This window comes from Phoenix dactylifera, chromosome 18 (assembly GCF_009389715.1).
Source record: "Phoenix dactylifera cultivar Barhee BC4 chromosome 18, palm_55x_up_171113_PBpolish2nd_filt_p, whole genome shotgun sequence".
Classification (NCBI taxonomy): domain Eukaryota; kingdom Viridiplantae; phylum Streptophyta; class Magnoliopsida; order Arecales; family Arecaceae; genus Phoenix; species Phoenix dactylifera.
The window spans coordinates 2,629,448-2,643,347 of NC_052409.1; the positions used below are offsets into that span (position 1 = coordinate 2,629,448).

Sequence of the window (13,900 nt, forward strand, 5' to 3'; positions counted from 1 at the left end):
AAAAAGAGTTGTTTTTGCAAAATTCTCTATAATCGTTCAATGAAAAACAGTAATTATCAGATCAGACCTATGAAATTCAAGATCTATTTAGATGCTGGAAGATTGTGGCAACAAAAAAATCAAGTTATATTAATCGAACAATATAGAACATTAACATATTCCATAACTCTTAAAAAATTGCATGGTTCGGTATTGAACCAGTATTGGTTTGGAGGGGCATAATTCAAAAGTAGGTCAGAGGTAACCTCACCTAATCAAGCTGCTCAAGAATCAAGTGGTTCATCCAAAATTGTAGGGAGATTCAATTGCACTGATGGGTTCAAAACCAAGATGGTCGGTCTAAAACCTAATTCATCATAATTTAAAAATTACAATAAGGTTACAAACAACTCAACCATTAAATGGCAGTTTGGGATTGTTTGATTGTCGTGCTTAAATATACAATCAAGCACATTTATTGGATTGCTTAAAAATTTTGATGATAATTTTTCTTAAAAATAAATCCTTTTCTCTTTGATACAAACCAAAAGATAAATATATTTTGTCTATTCTTTTTGGATATTTTCAATACTAACTTAAATTTTAAGCTGTATAGCTCTGACATTTTCAACAAGTTTGTTAAAAAAGTGCCATTCGGCAAAACTTGTCTTGAGAAGCATTTTTCTTATAGTAGATATGATACTCGGTGTCGAGAAAATGTTTCTCATAAAGTTATGAAATTCTAAATTATATAAAATCTATGTTGTGGTTACATATTTATCTATCTATTATCTTTCTCTATATATATATATAGAGAGAGAGAGGTAGATATGTATATATATCATTCTCGGCATGAACATTTAATCTTAATTAATTTGAAAAAAAATCCTTATGGTGGTATTTCTTTGAGCATCAATTTATTCTCTAATATTTTTCTTATATGCTAGTAGATGCATACCCTGCATTATATTTGAAAACATACAAAAGTTATCTCCATTCCATTTTCATTAATGCACTCAAAAAGGAAAAAAAGTCCAAAAATAGCTTATATAAAGAAAAGGGAAAAGATCTTTTACATTATTCTTCATGGTTTCTCTTTATTGGCATACCACCTGCAAAATATTGAACTATTATTAATTAGAATATAATTTTATACAAATTTTAATAAAATATATGATTTATATGATATATTGCTTTAAAATCTTAACATAGTTGTCTAAATATTATATAAAAATTTAGATAGTATATGATACATTATATATATGGTAAGTATGTTATGCTTCTAACTTCAGCAGACACATAAAACTTTAAAACGATAGGTTAAGTTGATACCACACCTTCTCTCTTGCAAAAATACAGCATTTAGATAAAAAAAAACGTCATAAACAATCTAAAACCAGAATTTGAAGACCAAAAAAGACTGTTTTAAGAATTTTTGGGGTGCATCCATGCACATCTATCAATTCCCTTCAAGCCAAATCCACCCATGATTGATATGGGATCGATCCTTCAGTATTTCGAACCTTGTCACAAACCAAGCCCCCATGTGAGAAGGATTCTAGAAGGCACTTCAAGAGAGGAGAATCAATCGCCAAAGCAAGAGAAAATTTAGAACATGCTGTCAGCAGAAGGCTCAATTTGGATTTCAAAACATCACACCATACTGGAAAACCACCAAGAACTCATCAACTCCATCAAATATATTTAACCAAAGGAGCAATTAGCTGGATATTGGAAGCAGAACCTGTATTCTTAAGCCATGGATTTGATACAAATATGAGGACAGCTTTATCTGGAGAACTATTTTTTGGTAAGTCTAGAATTAATTTCAATATTAATTAATCTGTACAAATACCCTCAGAACTTTTACAACACAATGCTGGTATGAAAATTAAGAAAATCACCCTCCATCCCCTGTATCCCTCACCATCCACTTCCACATCACCTAGCTCATTCAAGACCATGAAAATTCCACCCTCAATCTCTCTCTCTCTCTCTCTCCACACCAAACTGGGGATGGATTAAGTGATACCTTCACAGCTGCAATGCTAAATCAGGCTGCTGCGAATCAACCAGAACACCTGAAACTGGTGACCCTGGTGACTGGAACCCGACATTTAGATCAGGGGGAACAGAACCAGGTTTGGCATTCAGCAAGAAGCCCTGCCATGGCCTTTGAGAACCCCGGCCAGAATCCAGCAAGTGACTGCCAGAATTTGACAACGAACTTGGATTACCCACCACAGCCTTGTCCGCATTTGACAGGTTCAAATGTGCCTGGTTGATGTAGCTGCTGTTGCTTCCACAAACTGCGTCAAAAGATCCAGCATTTCTATTCATAGTCTCCACAGAAGAGCTCCCGGGCAGCCTAGATAGTCTAATCATCTTTCCAGCTTGAGCCACGGAGGTATGGAAACCATTCACAGTATGTTGAATTGCTGGATTCTGATGAAGCAAGAAGGAAGTCTTGGGCTGAATAACACCACCACTATTCCCCAGGCTTCCAAAGTTAACTCCTCCAGGATCTGGACCATGTATGGAGCCGGTGGGTCTGCTTGGCAAAGCAGATGCCAGAGCCGGTGATGGAGGACTTGCGACAACCTGGCCTTCCTCGACAGCCAATTTATTTGAGGATGAAATCTTTGGCTGGGATACAGAAAGAGAGGATGCACAAAGTAGTGGCTTAGAACGGTGTGGCACTTCGCTTTCGCCAATCCATCCAGGTCCAAACCTCGTACCAGGGGGAACTGCTCGTTGAATCTGTTTGGCAGCAATTTCCCAACCAACAGGGCCAAGGGTTGCAGCAAATCGAGCCAAGCTCCGAGCATATGCATACTCCATGTGAAGACCCACCTAGTTTCAATCAAATCATTATTACATATGGCAAAGGCGATACTTTGCAAGGTGATTATTTTTTGAATAAGAAAAAATATTACTAAATAAGATAGAAAAAGAAAGGCTGATGACTTCCAATGGAGGCACATGCAAAATATATATATATATATATATATTATTTTTTGAATAATTTTTCATATTAATTTGAACATATTCCAGTAAAATAATGTAAAGCAAAACATAGCAGATCCATCAGCCCCATATTAATCATGCCGTTAAGAAAACTATAAGAGGAAAAGGTTCCTGAGCAGCAGTCGGTACTTACTGGCGCCAGCTGCTTCCTCTCCCTATCTAATGCAGATAAGACTGGTGGCCCATACACACAAGCTGACAGCTGGGGTTGCTTATATGTATGGCGCCGATTTTCATCTATAACAGAAAATTTCTTTCCGTATTTTGTTGAAGCCCCCTTCTTCCCGGAACCTGCAAAAAGGACCCAGAAAGGACTCAGAACTTCAAATCTAAAAAATTTTAAAGGAATGCAACCAAAATTATATCTGCAGTTTTTAAAGCACGTAATTAGAAGGATGTTGCATTGAGTGCATAATCACTTACCTGAAAATTCTTCATTTCTTTCTGTTCTATGCCCACTGATCCAACTATGAGTTTCAGCATTGCGAAGACCGTATGCTCTTCCAGGCAGAGCTGCCATGCTGGACTTATCCACCACCAAATCTCTTCTCAACAAATCATTTGCCAAATTTGAGAAGTGATTATTATCTCCAGCATTAGCAACTGTTGCACCAGAAGAGAAATCAGAACCAACACGGTCAGCAGGAGGCCTGCTGACTAATTGTTTGACAGTCTTCTTGCTTGGTGGCCTGCCTCTCCGCACAGGCTTTGGTTCTGGCTCATTATCATCACTTTCTTGTCTAAGATTCTCAAAGTCCTTTTTTGCAAGCTCTTGGATGGATCGTGCCTGTAATGAGAGAGCACTTATCAAGACTACATACACACAAATAAAGGCTAATACATCTAATGTATTACTCCAGAAACCAGGAGATATTATAATAATTAGGAACAGAACAGAGACCTGTTTATAGTAAATTGTATCTGATGCATTGTATCGCATTGCATTTGAGCTGATTAAGAAAACATCTTTCTGCAAAAATATACAAAATGCAAGTCAAATTTCTTTGGCCTAATCAGAAGCATGTTCCTGTTTCAGACTTTAATGAAGATAACACACACACACACACACGGAGAGACAGAGAGAGAAAGAAAGAGCATGGAACAGACAATGTCACTCCATTCTTACAAGTAAATCATGGAACGAACCCAAAACAATCAATCAGACATGACGCATCTAGTCTAATCACAAGAAGATACCGACTTCCTTGGAAATGGTTATCATTGCATCTAACTCTTTTTCCAAGCAGATGATGTAACACGATGTAATTCAATCAACATCTTAATAATATGGGCTTCAAAATCATCTAGTAGTGATAAGTTCATTGTCAAACATGAGAAAGCACATCAACAGTGCAAACACTGTAAGAATCCAAATTTAGAAACAAATTTGCACTTCTCTTAGGTTTCACAAACACATGATTAACAAATAAATATATATTTAACAGAGGTTTACATTTAAGTTTTATGGCTGTTTGAGTCCTTGCTGCCTCAGCAAAACATAAACTTGTTTATCAATCCCTATAGATTCCTTTTCTCAAAAATAATTAAGAAAAAGAAATTCAAGCTTTGATTAAAAAGAGAGAAAAAACAAGATTTTTCATCCAATGTTGTGTATATATAAATTAATTTCATGAAACACATCCTTCAGAGAGAAGACAGGTATACTTGATAAAATGCCGACCAAGCATCACAACACATCGTGACGCAGTTATCTTTTGTTTTGTGTTTTCCTCGGAAAACAAAAATTGTTTTGCAGGTTTCTCACACAGCATATGTATTTCTGATTATGTGACCTTGTTAGTCCATTATATATCACCTTTAGGTATTTAGATGAATCTTCTTATCTGCTAGGGTTGTACGGGTTTTCATCCTCTTTAGCTCCTGCTCCTGTCCAGCCCTTACAGTTATTCACTTGCTATTAACCACTACTATCAACAATAAGCAACTGAATAAATGGTGGGACTGGAGTAGTGGATGGTGATGTGTGATTTAAATAGAGTGGTTGGCCAGAAGAATGAATAAAGAGGATCTGAACTCTAGCGTATGTCAAATATATCATCAATTACCCCACTGATATAGTTCTATCATGGTGTATTCATATTTTTTTTATTTTTATGAGCCTCATACAATGATGTTTTATTCTCTACTATGCTTATTTACAAAAGCTAGAAGCTAATCATCAATTATAGGTTCCTAACAGTTAAACAAGGAAAACTGTTTAATTATAACAGTGTTAAAATTTAAGTTAATTGGCATCATATGAAGATTGTTACTACAATCTCTATTGCAGTTTTACTGTCTCTAAAGTAGTGAATCACTATCTTGGATTTATTTATAACCTTCAAAAATGTCACCCTTGGTCACATCATATTCAGATTGTTTAAAAACAGCAAATTAATGGTGTCATGAGGCGTTCACCTAGAGCAGGATGTATAGTGGCAGCAGTCAACGCAGCAATCACTATAGGATATATGGTCATACCTTAGAAATGTGCAAGTGCATCAGCTGTCAGCTATTTAGCCAAAGAGAAAGTGAGGTGTCAATGGAGGAATCAGGCATGGTCTTGCCATGGCAAAATCGTATCATACCGTTAGGTTCTGGTCACTTTCTCTCTCAAGTTTGCATCAACAACAACTTGGTATTCCTATCAAGAGTTCTATTAAAGCATCTTTGCATGCCTAAAAATAAAATATTACTACAAAAGTAAGCCATCTTTAGTTCCATAGCTACTTATGACAACCATAATTAATACACTAAAAACCGCATATACACAAGTTAAAACATTGGATTATCAAATTTATCCACCAAATTCTATTAGCCATCCAACTCTGGCACAGACTATATTTTCACACTTCATACTCACCTTCCAGATACAAACTTCTAAAAATTTGACATATCCTACTATGTTAGCACAAGGTTGATAAGAACTTAATAAGAGAGCTAGTATTGTATTTCAAGGAAATAAAGGAATGCAATGCACACAGAAAATTGAAATAAATGACGGTACATAGAATTCTTAGTTACAGGGGTCAAGAATAGTTGAGGCAGGATGTGTGAAGCCCCAGCAATGTCGAGCATAAACAAAGAATCCGCACTAAGCCTCCTTTTACAATCCAATCACTAATGAACCTATCATGAACATTCTAGAAGATGGACCAAGGCATATATTATTTGTAGAAGATATTGTGTTGGTAGATTAGAGGACATGATTTCTTCTTTTTTCTTTTTTTTGTTTTTTTTTTTGGGGGGGGGGGGGTGGGGGGGGGGGAGGGGGGAGAAGAGGACATGATTAAATGCTGAATTAGAACTACGCAGCAAAGAATGCGAGGTAACAGCTCAGAAATCAGTGGGCAAAAAATAAATTCAGTTTTAATGGAAATGTAAAGAAAAATGAGGCCTCAATTATATCTGATAGGAAAAGAAACTATATAATGATTGATTTCCATATCTTGGACCTATTATACAAAAGAATGAAAGATGACCACAATTCTAATAAAATAGAAGCTGCAAAAAATTGAAATGTATAGATGCTTCAATGATGTTATGTGATCGATGCACTGCTTAAGAACATGAGGGGATTTAGGGAGAAAAAACAAAAGCAAGAACGCCAGTAATAATGTAATAATGCAAGGTTTAGCAGGTTGTATAATAATAATTAATAAGAGTCAAAGCAAAGAAGATAGACATAGTGGAAATGAGAAATTAGAGATATATGAGTGATACGACAAGGAAGGGTACAGTGAGGAAGGAGGTGGAGGTCTAGGTGTATGTTACTTTAAGACAAAGTAATGTAGAACCATTTAAGATGGTATAACATTCAACAAAAATATGAGGAATTAGTAAGAATGCATTGTTCGATCTTGTTTTGGAGGTCTGGAAAAAAAGGAAGGAAAGATCTCGTGAAGGGGAGTTAAAAAGAGGATCTGGAAAAGCTTATAATAACAATGAAGGCAGTCAGGATTCATAAAGCCGATACCGAAGATTTGGGACAGGATCTACTGATTATAGCAACGATTACGGATATGATTAAATATTTTCTTAAAGTTGACCTCATTTTTGTGATGCCCTAGCTGGCATGGCAAGACCCTAGACAGCTACCTGGTAAAAATGGACTAGTTTGGATCACATTAAGGTGAATCCAAAAGTGTGAAAGCCTCAGATAAGAATTCAAACAAGATCTATAAAAGTAGTTTTGGCTAAATGAGAAAAAAGGACAATCCTAAAAACATACGTTTTCCAGACTTTACTGATGGATTTAATTGAAGTCTTGATAGTATGCATTAAAAAGCATTATACAATTACAGGATTTGATGATAGATATGCATGTAAAAATGCTCGATAGCAATATCTTAAGTTATTCATGATGATGTCTAGCTCCCTAGTGTTTTTTCCTGCAACATAGATTAATGTTTGGCCTTGTTATGGTAGTAATACCACCGTATTGATGGCCAGCCTACATGATACAATCGCCAGCATGGGACTACCATGGGAGCGACTCACCTAGGTAAAACAGGCCCAAAAAACAAATAGACGAAAATAGTAATCAGTAGTATAGGATTTATATGCCACAATGCGGCAGATAAACCTGGCTTGTCCAATATTAGTGCATATTGGCCTCTATCATACTGACCATACCAGAGATTACAAGGCAAAACACACAATATTTCAGCCTCCCTTTTGCAAAATATTAAAAAAGAATTTCTGAAAGCTGCTAGACCAAAACAAGCATGGTGTCTTCTAAGTACTGCTAGACCAAAACAAGCATGGTGTCTTCTAAGTAACTTCCCACATACAAGATCAAGGCTAGCCTCACCTTCTCTTTAACATTATAAGGACTGACCCCAAAGGAATATTTTTCCTTAAAATACTTTCCTTTGATACTTCAAGCATGTAATAACTTCCAGAAGATTGCTCTCTCTTGATCATAGAACTCCACTATCCTTTTGAGCTCTAAACAGATAATATGAGTACCATTCGTGTATGAAGTGATAAAGAAAAAACTTAATATATTCTTGAACTTGCACATACATCAACTCTTTAACAGTTGAACCTGAGCATGGCAGGGGCCTCTTTTAACTTTTTTAATGATATAACAAATTATGTTTATATTTTAATTGTGTTTTTTATACAAAGGAGCTCAGTTGCATGATAGATTCAGCTTCAAATATGAACAAGGATTCTCGATTACGGCTTGCATTGTCTTTTTTCTTTTTCCTTTCTGAGAGAGAGAGGGAAACCCATCTCATACTATACTTGCCTAGGTCTCAATATTTGAGGATGCACCATCCATAATTCAAACCTAGAAACTCAAGTTGCTAGGTAGAGGGTAATCACCTCAGGGACAAAGTAGCAGTACCAAGCTTACTGTATCATCTATCTGATCCTTTTCTTTCTCCATTTTTCTAGCTATGATAAACTTACCCAAGCAAATTTGGAAAAGTATTTCTAGAACTCCTATGCATAACCATCAAACTGTTGCATCCCATCAACATACAATTCCTTAAAGGTAAAATTATAACCATGAAATATTGATCTGGCTTCTCAATAATACTCCCTAGCCCACTCTTCGCCCCACAATTTACCATAGCCCAACACCCCCCTCCAAAACATCTCCCTACTTTGTCAAGCTTAACAATAAATATCATCCTCATCCAAATAAGCTAAAACCATGTAAGCCTCGGAATAACATTATGGTCATATATTGCCATTATAATGTAGTTATTTACTAGTATCAACAAACCAATCCATTACTCTCCTTTAACTATTACATTAAAAAGGTGCAATGATAGATAAACCCCTAGCAGACTCCAAAAATAAAGGAACCTATACTAGCATCTTTCCTCTCTTCCACATATAAATCTAGTTTACTTATTCTTTCATGAAGAATGAAGCTACTCTAAATTGAAAACTGCTTGTCACGGACTCACCCCATAAGCTTAACCTGTTGGAAGGACCGCCCCATGCTAATAAACTCATGTAAAACCCCTTTTATTAGTCAATGTGGGACTATGACAATCTCCCCCATCATCTTGTGACGCCCTCATACGGTTGGCTCCTTCTCAGAAAGGAGGCCCACCCATGGCCAAGGCGCTAGTCGACCGTGCCAGATTCTCCTCAGCCTTCGTATCTCCAATGAGGAGCCCGTATGACTAATAAAGATTGTGATGCACAATGGACCTGGCTCTAATACCACTTGCCATGGAATCACAACCCAAAAGTTAAACTGTTGGAAGGAGGACTAGCCCAGGCTATAAACCTATGTGGGGCCCCTTTTATTAGTCAAAGTGAAAATTTTCTATGGCATTAAAAAAAAAAGAAGAAAGTCTCAAATCTGGAATCAATTTCATGCTTTCCAACTTCGTTCTTAAGAAAGAGCACATTACTTAAGTGCATCATTCTGCATTCCTGATAGAACTAGATAAAATGACCCCATATAACATTACTACTTATTTGATCAGTTTAAAAGTGGATAAGCATAGACGCAAACATTCCCCATAAGCAGCAAGAAAATAAAGATACATACATAAAAGCAGGCAACCATATGATATCCATGATGCCTAACCATTGGCTTGGGAAGCAACAAAGTGGATGTCATGACTGGTAATTGCTGGAGGTACATGATGAAGGATTTGTTATATATAGAGAGAGGGAGAGAGAGAGAAAATATATATACATATATAATCCTAAGAACTGGAGACACTCTCTACTGAATATAGCTATACTTGTTTCATAATGTAGACACAATTTCTTTCCAAACTTTGATACAAAAATAATTTCAATGCATGTTTATCCAATCAACAAGAGAAGTGATCTATTAAACTCAACATCTCTAGCAAAAATGGTCTTACAGATACAGAAATTAAACTAAGTAGTTACCAATTAAACTAAAATTAATGGCAGCTAAATACATTATGAGATGTAAATCATCTACCAAAAAGTTAAACAGATATAGCAAAGCATCTAGAGCAAAATGGAAACCATAGATGAATTATGCTGAGGCTTTTACCAAGAACATGGACACAGATATATATAAGAAAAGCAGATTTAAGCATGTGGATATCTGATATGTCAGAGAACAGCAGTTCATAAACAGCCTTACAATGCACCATTCGTTACCGACTCAAATTGTTCCAAATCGCATATGCTCCATCCGAAAGCTTCTTCCGGATGGTTCCAAAATCCATAGGATGCTCATGATATATGGTAATCCGGAAGCTGCAAACATTAGTCAGTAAAACAATCGCTTCAAACAGATTATCTCTGTTAGCAGTAAACATAGCCATAGGGAAGGAAAAAAAACTTCAAAATTTTCTCCAAAACAATAACAATAATGGTTCCAAAGCACACCTCGTTCGGATCCACGGGTCCGAGAACACGCCCATAGGCATCCTTCCTGATGGTAAACCAGAAAATCCAATCAAAGAACTCGGACACAGCACTTTGAGCACGGGAGCAAAACCCAGAAAAATTAAATAAAATGAGGAGATGCCAGTAAGCTTCAAATAAAGAAACCAGAGCACTCACTTCCGCAGCCTATCTAGGATGAAAACCAACAACTTTTTGTCCGGCAAAGGCGTTGTGGGCCCGGAATCTGATGGCTCTAAAACAAATAAACAAATATCACTGGAAAACCCACCCGTCTAAACCTAGATTTATCCTCCCTTTCTCGAAATAAATGCACGAGAAGCCAAACCTTGAGAAGGATCCGTCGCTTTCGAGGCTGAATTCTGCCTTTGCCTTTCTGTCTGCAAGAAAAAAACATTACCAAATCAGTCAGAAAAAAAGCGAACAAAAAACAAGACAAAAATAGGTCGGAGCTAACAGATCTACCCCATTAAAATTAGCCACAAAAAAAAAAAATCGAAGGGGCAAACGAAAAGATACGGAAGAGGACAAAGGTAAACCTTTTTTTCTTCTTTTACTTCCACAGATCAGCGGTCTATTTCTCACAGATAATAAAAAATAAATGGAAACAAATCCGTATAGATAAAACACTTCAAAAACTCCAATTTTCAACAACGAAAAGCAGCTAGGTTTCCCAAAAAATGATTGGAAATGTTGACCCAGTCAAATCCGAGAACTTTCTCAGTCTGGAAATCCACCAGCAAGCAAATAAATAAATAAATAGAACCCCAAAAAAGAACGGAATCCAAGGAGAGACAGCCCCCACCGAGAGGGCCGCATAGATTCTCGATCCGTAACCCAGATCGTACGAAACTACCAATGCCCCATTAATTCCAGAACCCCTCCCACTCCCACCCCCATCCCGATCTCCACCCCCACAGACACATACAACCACCAGAAAAAAGGCAAAATTAGATCCATTTCACATTAATTTTTTTTTTTAAAAAAAAACCTTGTCCTGATCGGCAGCGACGGCGTCGATCTTGCGCTTCCTTGCGCCGCTGCTTCCGCCGCCGTCGGATTCGGAGCCGGAGGCGGAATTGGCGCCGCGACCGGGGAGGCGGAGCACGAGGCAGAGCTTCCTCTCTCTCCTCCTTCCGGCAGAATCGTCTTCCTCATCGTCGTCGTCGTCGAGGGCGGCGTCGCCATCGGGGTCGGGATTGGGGTTCCGGCCGGTGTGGCGGGGGCCTGAGGAGGAGGACAAAGCTTGGAATCGGAGGTAGGTATTGGGGCCAACGCTAGGGTTAGGGTTTTTCTGCTGTTGTTGGAGGCGGAGGCTACGTCTTTGGAGGTCGAGGGATGGGCGGCCCTTCTTCTTCCTCTTCTTCTGCGGCTCTACTTGGTCGGTGGCGGGCTTGCCCATTTCTACGAACGGCTGCCCCGCCCCTTCGCTTTCTCTCTCCTCTCTCTCTCTCTTACCCTTTTCTTTCTCTCTCTCTTCTGTTTCTTTCTCTCTCCACGAACAGCGGGTGGGGGTCCGGCGATTTTTTTTTTTTTTTTGCAATAATTTTTTGTTTTGTTTTGGCTTATCTTCCTTCGGGGCCGCCTTTTTGGAAGAACGTCGCACGTGAAAGCCACCTGCGCTTTAACGGCACGCGGCTCCCCTGCCCAGCGTCCGAACGCCCGCATATAATTTATATGCGTGTTACGAATTTATAGAACGATACCCTTGGTCATGGTTCAACAAAGACACTGAGTTTTAACCTAGCCACCTAGGTGAACCAAATTCACTGATTTGATTTGTAGCATGGTAAAATTTATAAGGTTCCATCCTTTGATGAACCAACTTAACATATACAACATAAGACTTGTAATTCTTGGGACTTGTTTCGCTCGTAGAAAAGAGAAATAAAAAAAAGTATGGTCAATAAAAAATAAAGAAATGTTTCGTATTTGGTTGAAATTTTTAAAGAAAAAAATAAAAAAGTAATTTTTATATAAAATGAGATTTTTACATTTTATCTAAAAAAAATAAATCTACATTGAAAAAAAAAATCTAATTTTTACTAGTCTAGAAATTGAAGTATTTTTATCAAAAATATCCTTAAGCTTTTAGATAAAAGTGGATAAGATTTATTACAAATATTTACATAATTTTTTTAGAAAAAAAATACTCAACCAAATATAAACTATTTTGAAATAATGTAAAATTTTTTTATAATATGCTAAATATGCATAAAGTTATTTTTCAGACATCAATTTTATAAAAAAAAATATTTTAGTAAAATAATTATAATAATTATTAATTTGCACTCAATCGAATATAAATATATCTGTACGCGGAGTGGCCAGGCCTACGAGAATCAGCGGATGACGAGGCGGGCTGGCTTCTAAGACGACGACAGTTACAAATTTACTGCTGTCATTACAACAACATTAGTAATTAAAAAAATTCCAAAATGTGCGCCAGATGAAAAATATGTTTTCATTTGATCAGCCATAATTTGTTAGAGAAGGAATTCTTTTGTTTTTTGTTATGACAACAAAAAACGTCTGAATTGTGATATATTATTATTCTTTCAAACTTGAAAGTATTTATGGTCATAAGGAGATAAATGGACAGATGACAGGAGAAAGGTTTCCAGTTCAGACTCCTGTGTAGGTTCAACTAACTGATTTGGAAGTCTAATAACTAGGGCCCATTCATATGGCTTTTTGATTGAATTAAGGGATGGTGAAAAGAAATAAAATGGTATGCAGCCTCTAATATCTAGGGCCCATTCACGTACCAGCCATGTTCATTTGACACGTCTCTGAAAGTGGCAGATCGTGATTAGTTTTAGAGCAATAGCAGCTCCATGGGGTTCGAGATGTACCATAAAATTGCTCGAAGTTCTTATGCAAAGTCCTCTTACTCTTCTTGGCAAGTAATAGAAGCTTTCATACGTGAATCAGATTTGCTGCTCTCATGGAGCCTCACACCGTGGCAGGATCTCGAGAGTCTGAAGCAAGGATCTATACTGACAAGAACTTCCAGGTTCTTGCGCATTTTATCACTGCTCGCGACGAAAGCACCAGCTCCAAGTATTTTGTCCTTTGATTCAGATAGCAGCGCTCGCACGAGATTAGTATGAGCTACTGATGTAAAAAAAAAAAAAAGTGGAGATGGCATCCTAACTCCATGTCAAATCATCTTTTGTCGCCTCCATAAATCTCCCAAATGCCAAATTGAGACGATTTAGTATCAGGAGTGCGTCTGAAGTGATGAATCTGGGTATCCAGAAATACTGGGTGAATGCCGGAGAAACTGGCGCGAAGATGCTCCTCCACCATGGAGCTTAATTCTGACATGGAGATGTCTCTGAGGCACTTCACCGAGCAGAAGGCGTATGCGATTGGGTTGATGCTCCAGTATGCGAATCACCACTCCCTGGGGCCGTTGTATACTCGTATGCATCATGTTGCTACTACCAAAAAGGGTCAGTAATTGGGAAAGAGAGTATTAGACTTGTTTCAGTGTCGTTAAAGCCTAAGCATGCAAACCGATATA

The 13,900-nt window shown here is 37.5% G+C and overlaps 1 pseudogene; it reads right to left on the reverse strand.

Moving 5' to 3' along the window:
• Positions 1-1,766: 1,766 nt before the first annotated feature.
• On the reverse strand, positions 1,767-11,914 carry LOC103723222 (annotated as a pseudogene).
• Between the last annotated feature and the right edge of the window lie 1,986 nt (positions 11,915-13,900).